The sequence below is a fragment of the Salmo trutta genome, chromosome 37 (genome assembly GCF_901001165.1).
Source record: "Salmo trutta chromosome 37, fSalTru1.1, whole genome shotgun sequence".
In the NCBI taxonomy this organism is placed as follows: domain Eukaryota; kingdom Metazoa; phylum Chordata; class Actinopteri; order Salmoniformes; family Salmonidae; genus Salmo; species Salmo trutta.
The window spans coordinates 28,811,852-28,828,816 of NC_042993.1; the positions used below are offsets into that span (position 1 = coordinate 28,811,852).

General features: G+C 41.1%; 1 non-coding gene across 1 annotated transcript; it reads left to right on the forward strand.

Moving 5' to 3' along the window:
* Window positions 1-3,904: 3,904 nt before the first annotated feature.
* trnaa-cgc (transfer RNA alanine (anticodon CGC)) lies at window positions 3,905-3,980 on the forward strand. The gene has a single exon. It is a non-coding gene; the product is annotated as a tRNA-Ala (tRNA).
* The last annotated feature ends 12,985 nt before the right edge of the window (window positions 3,981-16,965 follow it).

The following is a 16,965-nucleotide window of genomic DNA, read 5'->3' on the forward strand; positions in this document are numbered from 1 at the left end:
AAGGAAGAAGTGTACCATGGTGGGAAGTGTTCCCAACATTTAATCTACTGTTTACACTTATGATATCCAATCAATGGAGATTGTATGGATTATCATCTCATTCAATTTAATAAGTTAAATTGTTGAACAAACCTTAATGTTCTTGCAATCAAATGAGACACTTTTAAACATCCCATATTAACCTGGATGAAGCAACCTCAGGTTAATTCAAGTTTAATACCCAGGTAGGATTAATCATTGGCATTGATTAATTAATTCAATTTGCTTTTGCAAATTCATTCACACCCAACTTCCACATTACTGGTAGAGTACTGATGGTTTGTCAACATCTATAAATAGATTAAACTTGTCTTTGCAGCTTCCAATGAATTCCAACCCAAACATTGAATAAAATAGGAACATTTTTCCTCTAAATTTTTCTAATAATGTGCAAGCTACCAAAGGAGGTGGTCACCACTCCTCCGCTAATTAGGGAACCTCCACCCATAAAAGGATTGATCTCTGACCTCAGCAGCGATACCAACCCTAATTATGCCATTAGTGAAAAATCAGCCGAAATTGCGAACGCTGTCCAAAATCAACCATCAAACACAGGCTTTGTGACGGTTCTCTCCACTTTAGCACTTATGTATCGCCATCAAAGGTTGGCATCGATCCAATACCACAGTGCACAGCTGAAGCACGCGCAAGACATGGCTAACATGAGGGCACAGGTGGAGAGAACTGAGCAACTATTGACAAAAGCAGGAAATGAAAACATTCTGCTAGTCGAGGAACTGCGTTTGAAATCGGAACAATTAAAAGTAATTTCAAATACTTATGACGATGAACGAGCACAAGCTCTTCAACAAAATCATATCCTACAGGAACAACTCGATTTAGCCAAAACTAAATACGATGATGTCCACGCCAAACTAGATAAATCTGAAGAGTTATCTACAAACAGGAGCGCTCAACTTGACAACATGCATGCTGTTTTGTTGAATGTTACTCAAAATAACACAGTGCTCCTCAAAGCGCTGCAGACCAAAGACGATCAGTTAATGAACACAGTGACAAAGTTGGATGATAAATCAGCAGAACTTATTGAAGTTGCTGACCAAATGAATGATGAGAGAACTCAGGTGATGAGGATGGAAATATTGATTTCTAAGCAAGCAGAGGAAATCTCATCACCGAATCTCTCGCTCCGTACTCGAGACCTCTATCTGCAAACCATGACAGATAAGTTTGAGACCGAAAGGAGCAGGTGTGACACTCACGTATCCAAAATTGGTACTCTAAGCGCTCAAGTGGACTCTGCAATGCAGCAGAAGACCACCCTTAGGTACCATCTGGAGGAAGTCCAGAATGGTCACGCTCTACAGCATGACTACCCATCCAAGCAACCGGAGTCCGGTACTCAAAGGAGTGAAGACGTTAGATTTCAGACATTGCCTCCATCATGTGTCCCTCAGTCTTCTCCTCTTGGCCATTCGGCACTGAGTAATATGGAGCCTCTTGGCCAACAAAGCCAAAGCTTGGCTTCTCCTCTTGGCCTTTCGGCCCCAATTTCTCCACAGGATGAAGCCAACCCTCTCCGCCCGCTTGGCGCGGAATACCTTGACAAACTCGTTAAGAATTTCCCCACCTTTGACCCCGTTCCAGGTCAGCCAAACGATACTGAGACGTTCCTAGCTGACATAGAGGACGCGTTGGATGGCTACCCGAACGCTACGGGTTCTGACAGGGTTTACCTGTTGAAGCGAACGTCGAATAGACACGTGACGAGGTTCATTCGCCTACAACAGCAACACGTGCTAAATGACCACGCTAAACTTGCCACAGCTTTGAAATTAGAATTCAGTGGTTCTGCGACTCGCAAACACGATAGCTCACTGGCTAACATGGTCAAACAAGCTCGGAACGAACACCCACAAGCTTTCTATCATAGGCTTCGTTCAGCTTACTTTGGCCTACTCACGGAAACAGGAATGGAAGAGCTGTTACCATTCAAACAAATGTTTCTGTCGAACATGTATCCCACCTTCATTACCTACTTGGGCCCTGCAGCCCACGTTGGCTTGCCTATCTTACAACTCAGAGAGCTTGCAAGCACAGCTTTTGAGGCATCAAAAGCTCGCAACACTAAGAGCCCTGACCACTCGGTTTTGAAGTTTGACCAGGAGCACTCACTCCAGTTAGAGGGTGCATTATCAGGTATTGGAGCGTCGAGAGATGACGCACAACAACAGTTTCTACCACGAAACCATGATTCCAATAACCGCCGCGGTCGAAATAACTGTTAAGTACGTCGCCTTCAAAACGACTACCGCTACAATCGACCCGTTCGCTACGTTCCTGCACCCAACCCACACAAAGTGTCAGAACACAAGGGTAACAAAGGGTTGAAGGACAATCAAAACGTAGACCAATGTTCTCCAGAAGTTCCACTACGTGAAGAACTAAAGCTAGAACAATTTGAGAAAAGGGTCAAAGATAAGTCACAAGGACTAGACGGGGAATTACCGGACACCAGGTCCGCAGGAATTAACACCCATAGCATGGACGTTAAAGTTCAAATTTCTCCCGCTCTCATTCAAGACCCTATCCAGGGCCGGCTTGATCAAGAAACAAGCCCCCGGGCTCTGTCTATAGACTCCGATACAAAAGTTGCGAAGATAAAGGTCAAACGCTTCGTTAAAGCCAAGCCCACTCAAAATCGGAAAAGTCAATCTGCTTCCATCTGGAACAGACATGGCACATCACGTCGTTGCGAACGACCACTCCACTTTGTGGGGAATATGTCCACTAACCACGAATCTAAACGGCCATACCTGGAAACAGTCCTGGAGGACTGCTTAGCTTGTCATGCACTAATTGATTCGGGTGCGACAATATCACTCATCTCTCAAACATTGTTTGATGATCTCAAAAGGGCTTTGAAGCCAACTAAACGTTGGTTAAAAGTGGAACGATGCGACACTACACTTCGAGGGGTCACTCAGACTACCTCGCCTCTCACATTGAGAGTCATGCTGAAACTACACTTCCAGGACGTATCGCTCGTTCACCCTGTGTATGTTACCAGCCTCGAAACTGTAACCCTGCTACTTGGAGCAGACTTGATGGATCGGTTACTCCCATTGATGGATTGGAAAACCAACCAGGTATGGTCACAGGCCACAGTGCCTTCTCCACTGACCACACTGTCTTCCCCTAACGCTAGCTGCAATGCAGTCATTCACGAGGGGTATCTGTCAAAAGCACCCCTTGGGAAAAAGACGTTTAGAAACCTCTTGGTGCAGAATCCGATCCAAGGAGATATTACGATATCTCGACACATTCCATCAGCCAATCTGATTGACCATTCTTTTCATGATTTCGAGCCAGCTGTCTCTGTGAATGAGCAACTTCCCTCCTTCTTGCAGTCGTGCAATACGGTAGTTGAGATGAACTTCTCTTGCCCTTCGGACACTTCCGCAAGCACTGCGGCCGTCTCAGCAAGAAAAACATTGATGCGCAGAGTACACTCTGCTTCCGATGATACACCTTCTGCTTTGTTGGGGACTGTCACCCTTTACAATGACACTAATGGCGTCAGTCCAGCAACTGACCCGATGACTCCCACTGGTGAAACACTTTGCGATATCACAGACCGATATCCTCGTCTCAGTTTGCAGGTACTGAAGAGGTTGCCACACGCGGACGCGGTGGTGACTGACAGACCTCGACAGCCACTGAGGGTGTTGAAGCACAAACACCAGGAGATTTGGTTGAAAGGTTACAGCCATTCTCATAATAACGCGGCCACAGACAACTCGTACATAGGGTCCGACCTTTTCGTTTGCGCCTCAGACACCAACACCACCCGCTGGTGGGGGGGTCCCGAGACACAAAGGGGGGGAATAGTAGCCCAGACCCAGCCTTCCCTGTAGCTCAGTTGGTAGAGCATGGTGTTCGCAACACCAGGGTTGTGGGTTCGATTCCCACGGGGGGCCAGCACAGGAAAAAAAAAAAAAAAAATGTATGAAATGTATGCATTCACTACTGTAAGTCACTCTGGATAAGAGTGTCTGCTAAATGACTAAAATGTAAAAATGTAATGAGCCTCATCGAGGCCGGGGGGGGGGTCGAGACTACGGACAACACCGTACGAGGCCGCCAGAGCATAAGTCAAATCTAGTTGTAAACTCCCCTATGAGAACAGTGAGGAGCAGACAGGCCCCTAGACGGGGATTATCTTAGAACACATCTAAGATAGTTCTGAGGTGTACCACACTGGTCGTAAAGGAAGTCCAGTGGACTTGTCCACCTCCAAAACAAATGGCAACAATAACCCTTAGTAAAGTTGAACATTTACTTCTAGGCCTTTGACTCTACAGCACTCACCAGTTTTCTAACCAGAAGTCCATAGGTCATCCTGTAGACTGCCCAAAACTAGTGCCTTACAGCTGTAGACTTATACTATAGTTGTCAACTTAGGATAGTACCCTAAGCGCCACCCCGCAAATTAGGAAAGCCTAGATATGACATTAGACAATGCCATGATAGGGTCATTTTGCCAAGACCATGGACGTAGATAGAATACAGTCCAATTAGATGATTAAGGTGGCATAACTATATTTTGTTTTGTTTATGCTTTCATTCATTTTGTTTCATTTTCTTTGGCACATAGAAAGTGATAGAGCCATAAACAACTCCCCCATACAACCATCAGTTAGTGCCACAACACCGCTCATTTGGGAGGAAATGTAATGATATATTTCATGAGTGTGTGTGCGTTGTTAACATCTGCCTAAGTTACTGCCCAGATATTCCAGTCTGGACGACCAGACGACGGGTCCGGAACGGCGATCCCAATCCGGACATCCGCTGCCGAGTCATGGAACGGACATCTTCATTTGCAGAGACCCTACCCGGGTCGACCACCAGAGGGGGGACTGCAATAGCAACCACCAACTGGACATCTGCTGCCCAGCCTTGGAGCGGACTTCTTCATTTGCAGACACCCTACCCGGGTCGACCGCCAGATGGGGACCACAACGATGATCCACAACCAGGACAACCCACGTTCATTTCTATGTTGGTTTACAACATGCAGTTTAATCGCAAGATTGAACCCAACATGGGGGGACTGTCATGACGTTGGCCTGTGGGTAAGGTTTATGACCCCCCCCATAAATACCTTTCTCCCTTCCCCTCTCTTACTGACCCTACTGAAGGACTGCTGTCCTGTTAAATATAGAGAGTCTAGGAACATCAAACAAATGGGGAAAGGAACCATATTTTGATAATAAAACCAGTTGGAAATATGCTTGATAACGTAATGAGTATGTATGTCAGTTCATTGTTATCTGAGACATTATGATTGATGACAGGACGACATAAACTGTACCTGAGAAAGTATACAGCCTCTAGTTATCAGAGTCACATGGAATTGTTATGCAATTGAAATGTTTGATATTGAAATTGTTTGTTAGGAGATTAAATGTAATTTTAGCTTCCAAATGAGAGAATTGGGTTTTCATAAGGAAAGTGCCCTGCTCGATCAGTGGTCCAACCCTGTGAAGAGACGGGTTATAAACGATGAAACACCTCCTTCTCCCCTCTCCACTATATTTTTTTATTTTATTTTATTTCACCTTTATTTAACCAGGTAGGCAAGTTGAGAACAAGTTCTCATTTACAATTGCGACCTGGCCAAGATAAAGCAAAGCAGTTTGACAACATACAACAACACAGAGTTACACATGGAGTAAAACAACATACAATCAATGATACAGTAGAAGAAAAAAAATATAAGCCTTTGATGAAAAGATAACCAGTGTTCCAGTACGGGAGGTCTGCAGCCTCTACGTTAGAAGGACACATGTCAAGGACAGAACTAAGCCAACCTCGGCGTGAGCTATGGTATGAACTGGTATGAACTTTGAGCTTATTCACTACAGAAGTGATACTTCCTAGCCGTTGAGTTAGCCGCTGCTAACGTGGGCTAGGAAAGGACGGACGACGGATCCAGTCTAACAACCAGACGAAGATACCACCACGTATCCAATTTACCACCATTGACATTCTTCCACTACAGGAAGATCTGTTGGCCAACCCGGCCAGCATCTACGACCAATCTACCGAAGCGCAGCTCAGAGTAAATATTTATTGCATTTTCCTTTTCCAAATGGGCGGTAATTTAGAATGCATAAGATAATGTATTTACGATAGCATAGCTGCTGTTTCTGTGTTCCTAAATCTTCCCGCTCTTTCATTCAAGCCCAACCCCCTTTCCTTTGTGTAACCAGGTTCCGTCCACCAGGACGTTTTCTGTATGACATCATTGTATTCTGTGTATTTGTAATTCTGTGTGATTAGTTAGGTATTTAGTAAATAAATAATTAAACCCAATTTTGTATTGCTGATTCAACTTGTTAGCCAGGGTTCGTGAAGATAACCAAGAATTTACAACTTTCATTATGAGACTGAAAATAAGTTAAGGGTTAATATTGACTGCTATCGATGTAAAATATTACTAAGTATTTTAAGAGTTTATTCGGAAGATAACAGCTCTATAAACGTTCTTCCGTGGTGCCCCGACTTTCTAGTTAATTACATTTACATGATTAGCTTAATCAGGTAATATTAATTACAGAGAAATCATTTTATAAGTTAGCATGTCATATCACTTAATCCGGCATAGCCAAAGACACGACACTATCAACTGGATTATATTATCTTAACATTATGATTCTCATATATTATAGCTTATTGCTCTTTCATTATACTTTTGTCATGACTGATGGTTATAGCTCACTTCCTGTAAAATACATAGGTCTACATGAACATTAATGGGTACTTTGGGTAAAGGAAATTGTGGCTTTGCAAATATATCTTTACCCACCATCAACACCAATATCTCTGCAATCCTCCATGCCACTGACCTTCTGATTTTGTCTTTTTATTCTAAAATCATTCTCAGAAAATAAACAAGGTATTTTGCTTTTTGATATTTTTAATTAGGCCAAAAATTGCCAGCTCCTTATTTTCAGGTGCAGTGTTGTACCTAGAATGCAAGTATTGGATTTGCAGTAAACAATTTTATGTCGGAAAAATCATGTAAAATCAGGTTGATGGTTAGCCTCATATACATTATCTACTGGTATCATTTTAAATTGAGAACATATAGCTAGCTCATCAATATGCAAATGATGTGTGAGTTTAGCTATTCTCTGCTTCAGATGTACAATGACAAGGGGCACTTTGATTGCACAGTTATACCATCAAACTGTAGGCCTCTTGGCTCCATTGGTGATGCATGCCATTATGATAAGCTGCAATATTGATTCACATGGCTGATATCCTGAGACAGTGACAATCAAATAAAACCGATTGGAAAGCTCCCAACTGGATAAAAAGGCCATGTTTATTTGCGAAAGCAACACAGAAACACAGACATATTAGAGACAGATACTCTTCACATCTTTTTATTGCAGAATTGTGATCTGTGATGAATTTACATTGACACTAGTTCATTTTGAATCATGTTTTTAAGTTAACAATTAAAACAAGTTCAAACACTTCACTTCAATGAATGAATCAAAATATATTTCAAAATGTACAAATAATCGAACTTATTTGTAAATGTTACACATCTTCATAAGTAGGCTATTTTAACTGAAGAATAATTTAGTGTGAAAAAATGTCCATACCAGATGTGGCCACCAGAGCTCCATTACCTGATCTGAGCAGACTTCTATTCCAGCCCAGCAATAATAGACATTATTGTCATCTCATTAGGTTTGATAAATTGAATCAGGGATGTTAGTGCTGGGCTGGAACAGAAGCCTGCACACCCAGCATACCTCCAGGAGAAGTATTGGCCTGCTACAGTTGCAATACTTTTGTAGCCTACATTGTGTGTTATATACAACATTTGCTAGCATAAATACACAAACAACCCATGGCATACAAGGATGTGCCAGCAGTTTCTTGGGACATTCACTGGGACCTCTTCATCTGCAGACAGGCTTACGCAGCTCTCCATATCTGAGGACGGACATAAAAAAAACTGGCTTCAATTCAATTTTTTACCTAAAAAACATTTAGGCCTAGCTATAGAAAAAAAACATATCTGCATCCCTGCCCAGCCTGCCAAGAGTGACCAAAATGGTGTTTAGCATCCCCAGCGCTTAAACGCGGAAGGGATATTCTCCGTTTCTGGCCTGCTCTCCAGGCACCAACGCATGAGGGTGAAGCCACAGGTTAAGGCCAAACTGGTGTTTCTAAAAATGAATTCAAAGGCACTGTAGACTGAGCCTAATAAGGCATTTTCGCTTAATTTGTATTTAATTATAAGTAAGTCAGCCTATATACGCAATTTAAATACTATACTGATTTAATACAATGAAATGTTGTTTAAATGCTGAGCGCTTAATGTCCCTGACTCCCTCCCTAGTCTAGTGTCGCACTCGCAAATTCTTCACAGTGTATTTCTTTGTAGGCTATAGCCTTGAAATAATTGAAATAATATAGCCTAAATAATTCATTTTCCTTCCTTCTTAGTCTCCCTGTCTGGCTCCTGACCTATTTAGTTTATATGCAGTTTAATATAACGTGTCGCCTATTTCAAATGATGAGAGCTTCTTACATTCCCCTTTTCATGTTTATTAAGATACTTTTCATTCCAATCATATAGTTTGGTTTCAATACTTCAAACCAAACGGTTGGTCCAGGTAGTCACAAAAATAGGTGTTGGTTAAAATGTGATTTTAATGAATGGAGCGAATTTGGTGCCACAGTTTTTTTTCCTGTGAGGGGAGCTGTTTTTAGCAGAGCGCTTGGAAAGAATGTGGCGGGTCGTGCGTAAACACCACTCCATGTATGATGAGCGGGATTTCCGACCACTCAACCCCTGCTCACAGACACTGCTGTAGACTGAGCCTAATAATGTCACGTCCTGGCCAGTAAAGGGGTTATTTGTTCTTGTAGTTTGGTCAGGACGTGGCAGGGGGGTATTTGTTTTATGTGGTTCAGGGTGTGTTTGTGTATGTGTTCATGTAGAGGGGGTATTTGGTTTATATGGTTCGGGCTATGTATTTAGGTAGAGGGGTATTTGATTTATTAGTCCAGGGTTTTGGTTATTGTTCTATGTTAGTTTTTCTATGTTCTGTCTAGGTGTTTGTATTTCTATGTTTTGGTAATGGGGATTGGGGCCTTCAATTGGAGGCAGCTGTCTATCGTTGCCTCTGATTGAAGGTCCTATATTTAGGAGTGTGTTTGTCATGGGATTTGGTGGGAGATTGTTGCTGTGTATAAAAGAAGATGAGTATACATTTTCCCACTGCGTCTTGATCTAAACCCTACGACACCCGTGACAAATAATGCATTTTTCGTTTAATTTGTATTTAATTCTAAGTAAGTCACAGCCTATAAGCCAATTTATAGACTATATGCCTAATGATTTAATACAATGAAATGTTGTTTAAATGCTGAGCGCTTAATGTCCATGACTCCCTACCAGCCTAGTGTGTCCCACTTGAAAATCCTTCATAATGTACTTGTTTGTAGGCTAAAGCCTTGAAATAATATAGCCTAAATAATACATTTTCGTTCCTCTTAGGCTCCCTGTCTGGCTCCTGACCTATTTAGAGTGTTTATATGCTGTGTAATATGACATGTAGCCAGGGTTGGGAAGTAATATATTACATGTAATCCGTTACATGTAAGGGATTACAAAAAACAGTAACTGTAATCCGTTACCTTACCAGCAAAAATATTGTAATCAGATTACAGATACTTTTAGAAAACTAGATGACTACTTCGAGGATTACTTTTAAATTCAGAAAGTATGTTTATTAGTATGTTATTCACATCAATGAGCTATGTAGACATCAATAATAAGTGATATCCCTATCGCCGTAGACTATACCAATGCTGTCATCCGTACCTCCAAGTATTTATTCAAGTTGGATAATCTTTGGATGCTGACAGCAGTGGCACCATTGGAAGACATACCTTGGACTGTAGACTACAAAAGCCTATTCCTGTGCTTTACCCGCGATCGATCAAACACATTTTGTGTGTCATCATAGTGGGCTCTGACTTGTGGTCAGATTCGCTTAGGTGGAACAAACTTAAATTTGCGCCTTTTTTTCAATGCTGATTTGAATGTCATTGAGAAAACAGAGAAGTGTCAAAAAAAACATTTCCGCAAACATCCTTTTGGAATTTAAAAGTAATCCTTCAAGTAATCATCTCGTTTTTCAAAAGTATCTGTCTGATTACAATATGACAAATTTACAATATTTTTACTGGTAATTAACATATTACAGTTATCAGTTTTTTGTAATCCGTTACTCCCCAACCCTGTCCAAAAGTTACGTTACTGATTACAATTTTGAACAGCTAACTAGTAACTGTAACGGATTACATTTAGAAAGTAACCAACCCAACCCTGCATGTATCTTATTTGAAATGATGAGCGCTTCTTACGTTCACCTTTTCATGTTTATTAAAATACTTTCATTCAAATCATATGGTTTGGTTTCAATACTTCAAAACCAAATAGTATTCAAATGTTAAATTGTGATTTTAATGAATGTAGCGAATTTGGAGTGGCAGTATTCTTTCATGTGAGCACAGAGTGTTTTTTAGGAGAACCGTTGGAAAGGACATGGAGTGCCAGGATTTCAGACTGCTCAACCTATTCTAGTAAATAGGCTAAGTAAATGTTAATGTTAAATGTTAAAAAACGCTGTATTATTAAATCAAATGTAACTTTATTTGTCACATGCGCCGAATATAACATGTGTAGACCTTACCGTGAAATACTTATTTACAAGCCCTTAACCAACAATGCAGTTCAAGAAAGAATTAAGAAAATATTTACCAAATAAAGTAAACAAAACCTCAAAAGTAACACAATAAAATAACAATAAATAGGCAATATTCAGGGGGTAACGGTACTGAGTCAATGTGCAGAGGTACAGATAAGTCAAGGTAATTTGTACATGTAGGTCAATGGTGTGCGTACTGGTAGCGAAGTCAGGTGCAGGAGAGCAGAGGGTTGTGAACAGGCGCACACTTTATTGAGGCAGGAGAAACCAACAGACGGACGCAACTGCGTCAAAACCTCCAGCCAATTTGCAAAAGTGCAAAAACTCGCAAACAGTCACAAAATATATGTTTAACAAATAAACATACCTCGTGTACAACACGGAATATAAGAACACCAGTCTGGCGCGTCACAAATAACACGTAACACAAACAATATCACACAAAGACATGAGGGGGAACAGAGGAATAAATACATGCAGTGTGATTGGGGAATGTAAACCAGGTGTGCAGGGAACAAGACAAAACAAATGGATCAATGAAAATTGGAGCGGCAATGGCAAGCCGGTGCCGTCGACCGCCGAACGCCGCCCAAACAAGGAAAGGAGCCGACTTTGGCGGAAGTCGTGACAATGTAAGTAGAGGTAAAGTGACTATGCATAGATAATAAACAGCGAGTAGCAGCAGTGTAAATAGTCCAGGTGGCCATTTGATAAATTCTTCAGCAGTCTTAGAAGCTGTTAACTTCTTTGGGATAGGTGGCAGTATTTTCACGTCCGGATAAAAAACGTACCCGATTTAATCTGGTTACTACTACTAATTAGTAGATTTGGATAGAAAACACTCTAAAGTTTCTAAAACTGTTTGATTGATGTTTGTGAGTATAACATAACTCATATGGCAGGCCAAAACCTGAGAAGATTCCATACAGGAAGTGCCCTGTCTGACAATTTGTTGTCCTTCTGTTGCATCTCTATCGAAAATACAGCATCTGTGCTGTAACGTGACATTTTCTAAGGCTTCCATTGGCTCTCTAAAGCCACCAGAAAGTGGAATGGGGTGTCTGCTGTCTCTGGGCAAAGAACAGCAGCAGAATTTGTAAGTGGTCAGCCTGGGGACAGTGAGACTGAGATACGCGTTCACGAGACTTCTCCATTTTTTTCTTTCAGCCTTTGAATGAATACAACGTTGCCCGGTTGGAATATTATCGCTATTTTAAAAGAGAAATAGCATAAAAATTGATTTTAAACAGCGTTTGACATGCTTCTAAGTACGGTAATGGAATATTTTGACATTTTTTATCATGAAATGCGCTCGCGCGTCATCCTTCGGATAGTGACCTGAACGCACGAACAAAACGGAGCTATTTGAATATAACTATGGATTATTTCGAACCAAAACATTTGTTGTTGAAGTAGAAGTCCTGGGAGTGCATTCTGACGAAGAACAGCAAAGGTAATCCCATTTTTCTAATAGTAATTCTGAGTTTAGTGAGCCCCAAACTTGGTGGGTGTCAAAATAGCTAGCCGTGATGGCCGAGCTATGTACTCAGAATATTGTATAATGTGCTTTCGCCGAAAATCTGACACCGCGATTGCATAAAGGAGTTCTGTATCTATAATTCTTAAAATAATTGTTATGTATTTTGTGAACGTTTATCATGAGTAATTTAGTAAATTCACCGGACGTTTTCGGTGTGTATGTTAGTTCTGAACATCACATGCTAATGTAAAAAGCTGTTTTTTGATATAAATATGAACTTGATTGAACAAAACATGCATGTATTGTATAACATAATGTTCTATGAGTGTCATCTGATGAAGATCATCAAAGATTAGTGCTGCATTTAGCTATGGTTTGGGTTTATATGACATATATGCTTGCTTGGAAAATGGCTGTGTGATTATTTGTGTCTATGTACTCTCCTAACATAATCTAATGTTTTGCTTTCGCTGTAAAGCCTTTTTGAAATTGGACAATGTGGTTAGATTTATTACCATTTATCTTTAAAATGGTGTAAAATAGTTGATTGTTTTAGAATTATGGTCAGATTTGCCAAATGGAGGGCGAGGGAGAGCTTTGTATGCGTCTCTGTGTTGAGTAAAGGTGGGCTAGAGTTTTTATTCCTCTGGTTGCACATATGACATGCTGATAGAAATGAGGTAAAACTAATTGAAGTTTGACTGTATTAAAGTCCCCGGCCACTAGGAGCGCCGCTTCTGGAGGAGTATTCTCTTGTTTGCTTATGGCATTATACAGCTCGTTGAGTGTGGTCTTAGTGCCAGCATCGGTTTGTGGTGGTAAATAGATGGCTGCAAATAATATAGATGATAACTCTCTTGGTAGATAGTGTGGTCTACAGCTTATCATAAGGTACTCTACCTCAGGCGAGCAATACCTCAAGACTTCTTTAATATTAGAAATCACGCACCAGCTGTTATTGACAAAAAGACACACACCCCCGCCGCTCCTCTTGCCAGACGCAGCTTCTCTGTTCTGCCGATGCATGGAAAATCCCGCCAGCTCTATATTATCTGTGTCGTCGTTCAGCCATGGCTCAGTGAAACACAAGATATTACAGTTTTTTATGTCCCGTTGGTAGGATAGTCTTGATCGCATATCAACGGATGGTAGTGGAGGTTTATTCACTAGCCTACAAATTCTCAGAAGGCAGCCCAACATCGGACCCCTTTTTCTCCGTCTTTTCTTCATGCAAATGACGGGGATTTGGGCCTGTTCCCAAGTCTACAATACGTAAAACACTAAACGAGAATGGTGTTCATGGGAGGACACCACGAAAGAAGCCACTGCTGTCCAAAAAACCCATTTGCAAAATGTTTTCAAAAGTGCACCTGGATGTTCCACAGCGCTACTGGCAAAATATTCTGTGGACTGATGAAACTACAGTTGAGTTGTTTGAAAGGAACACACAACACTATGTGTGGAGAAAAAAATGCACAGCACACCAACATCAAAACCTCATCCCAACTGTAAATTATGGTGGAGGGAGCATCATGATTTGGGGCTACTTTGCTGCCTCAGGGCCTGGACAGCTTGCTATCATCGACGGAAAAATTAATTCCAAAGTTTATTAAGACATTTTGCAGGAGAATGTTAGGCTATCTGTCCCTCAATTGAAGCTCAACAGAAGTTGGGTGATACAACAGGACAACGACCCAAAACACAGAAGTAAATTAACAAAATAATGGCTTCAACAGAAGAAAACATGCCTTCTGGAGTGGCCCAGTCAGAGTCCTGACCTCAACCCAATTGAGATGCTGAGGCATGACCTCAAGAGAGCCGTTCACACCAGACATCCCAATTATATTGCTGAACTGAAACAGTTTTGTAAAGAGGAATGGTCCAAAATTCCTCCTGACCGTTGTGCAGGTCTGATCCGCAACTACAGAAAATGTTTGGTTGAGGTTATTGCTGCCAAAGGGAGGTCATGAATCATGACATTAGTGATATTCAGGTCGGCGCTCTAGAAGGAGGCCAGAGTTCCCGACTTGGAATTCCGAGTTGGATGACCATTTAAAACGTATTTTCAGAGTTCCCAGTTGTCTTGAACTCACTGAAGTCTGAGATTTCCCAGTTCTGAGTTTCCAGTTGTTTTGAACGCGGCCAATATATTAAAACTTTTCTGGCCCATGGCATGTTAATGTTTATCCTTTTAAGCTTGGAAAAGAGATCCTTAAACCCAGACTTGGACCACACACCCACTCCACTGAATTGCAGGCTAGTGATTGCTTTGTAACACTTGCAGTTAGCCACTGATTCCCTCCAAACCACTCATTGTTGAATTTGCGATTTCCAACTTGTTGTGTAACGTTTATGTCCAATGGCCGATGAACACCGATACGTTTTATCTATGATTTCTGTTCACATCACAAGGATTGAAAGGTTTTGCCAGTAGATTGTCAACGTGATTCATGATGATGACTGCTTGTCTAGCTTGCTAGCTAAGATTTTGAAAGTATGATGTTGAGATGATCAGTCCAATCAAAGCTACGGTAGATAATTTCATCTGTGGCCAATGACCTTGAGCCTTTTTGGATGGGTACTTCTAATATAACGCTGTGGCAGCAGCCAAGGGGCTTGACTGATTTTTGCTCTCCCCGTAGATTTTGTGGTTATGTAGTGTCCCCATGACTGACAGAACAATGAACCAATCATGGCACAACTAGAGAACATTACCAACCCCTATGCTCTGTATTTTCTGCTAGCTGTCCCACCACTGCAGAAAGCACTGAGCTAGACTGAAACACCTGTATTTTGGACATGCCTTACTAAAGAAAGCATAAAAGAGACCATGTTTGTCAACTCAATGATTTTCTTTTTTTCCATTGTTTGCAAACTAATACGTGACATGTATTAATGCCAAAATAACATGCAAAACAGGCAACAAAAACAGGTGGGTATTTGCCCCACCTGCCGTGAATGACGAGTCGCCACTGAGTAGGTGTAGTAGTTAGATAGGGCAGGTTGTGGGATGACATGAAAATATTCTCCAGTTTTAGTCTCTAGAGAGGAAAACTACGAAGACAGAGAGATAATAGGGCTGTCTAATTGTAATAAATTGAAGCCTGTTTTTTTAAAGTTTGTCCTCAGATATGGGGAGCTGCGAAAGCCTGTCTGCAGATGAAGAGGTCCCAGTGAATGTCCCAATAAACTGCTGGCACATCCTTGTATGCCATGGGTTGTTTGTGTACTTATGTTAGCAAATGTTGTATATAACACACAATGTCGGCTACAAACGTATTGCAACTGTAGCAGGCCAATACTTCTCTTGGAGGTATGCCAAGTGTGCAGGCTTCTATTCCAGCCCAGCGCTAACACACCTGATTCAACTTATCAAACCTAATGAGTTGATAATAATGTGTATTATTGCTGGGCTGGAATAGAAGTCTGCTCACCCATGAAGATTAGGGAGTGGATCAAGTTTGGCCATCTTTGGTAGGGATGTTTCTGTTCCCAAAAAATTATGCTTTAGAAATAACAGCCTCTTTACTACGATGTCTAACATTTACAAACAAGTTAGATGATTTGTACATTTTCAAATTATATTTTGATTCATTGAAGTGAATGAAGTGTTTAAACTTGTTTTAATTGTTAACTTAAAAACATTTCATGATGAACTAGTGTCAATGTTCATTCATCACAGATCACAATTTTGCAATAAGAAGGTGTGAAGGGTATCGGTCTCTAATTTGTCTTTCTGTGTTGCTTTCTCAAATGAACATGACCTTTTTGTCCAGTTGTGAGATCTCCAATCAGTTTTATTTGATTATCACTATGTCTCAGGATATCAGCCATGTGAACCCATTTTGCAGCTTATCATAGTGATATGCATCACCAGTGCAGCCATAGGCCTACAGTATGATGGCATAACTGGCCTAATGGGCATGTGCAATCAATGTGCCCCTTGTCATTGTACATCTGAAGCAGAGAATAGCTAAACTCACACATCATTTGCATATTGATGAGCTAGCTATATGTTCTCCATTTCAAATGACAGAAGTAGATCATGTATATCAGGCTAACCATAAACCTGATTTCTGACATGAAATTGTTTATGCAAATCCAACCCTTATATTCTAGGTACAGTACTGTACCTGGAAATAAGGAGCTGGCAATTCATAGGTTAATGAAAAATATAAAAAATGAAAATAATGTGACATAGGGCGTGTTTATTTGCCAATGATTATTTTAAAATACAGAGAACAAATCAGAAGGGGTCCCGAGTGGCGCAGCGGTCTAAGGCACTGCATCTCAGTGTTAGACGTGTCACTACAGACACCCTAGTTTGAATCCAGCTGAATCACAACCGGCCGTGATTGGGAGTCCCATAGGGCGGCGCACAATTGGCCCAGCGTCGTCCGGGTTTGGCCGGTGTAGGCCGTCATTGTATATACGAATTTGTTCTTAACTGACTTGCCTAGTTAAATAAAGGTTACATTTAAAAGAAGGTCAGTGACATAGAGGATTGCAGAGATATTGGTGTTGAAGATGAGTAAAGATATATTTGCAAAGCCACAATTTCCTTTACCCAAAGTACCCATTCATGTTCATGTAGACCTATGTATTTTACAGGAAGTAAGCTATAACCATCAGTCATGACACAAGTATAATGAAAGAGCAATAAGCTAAAATATATGA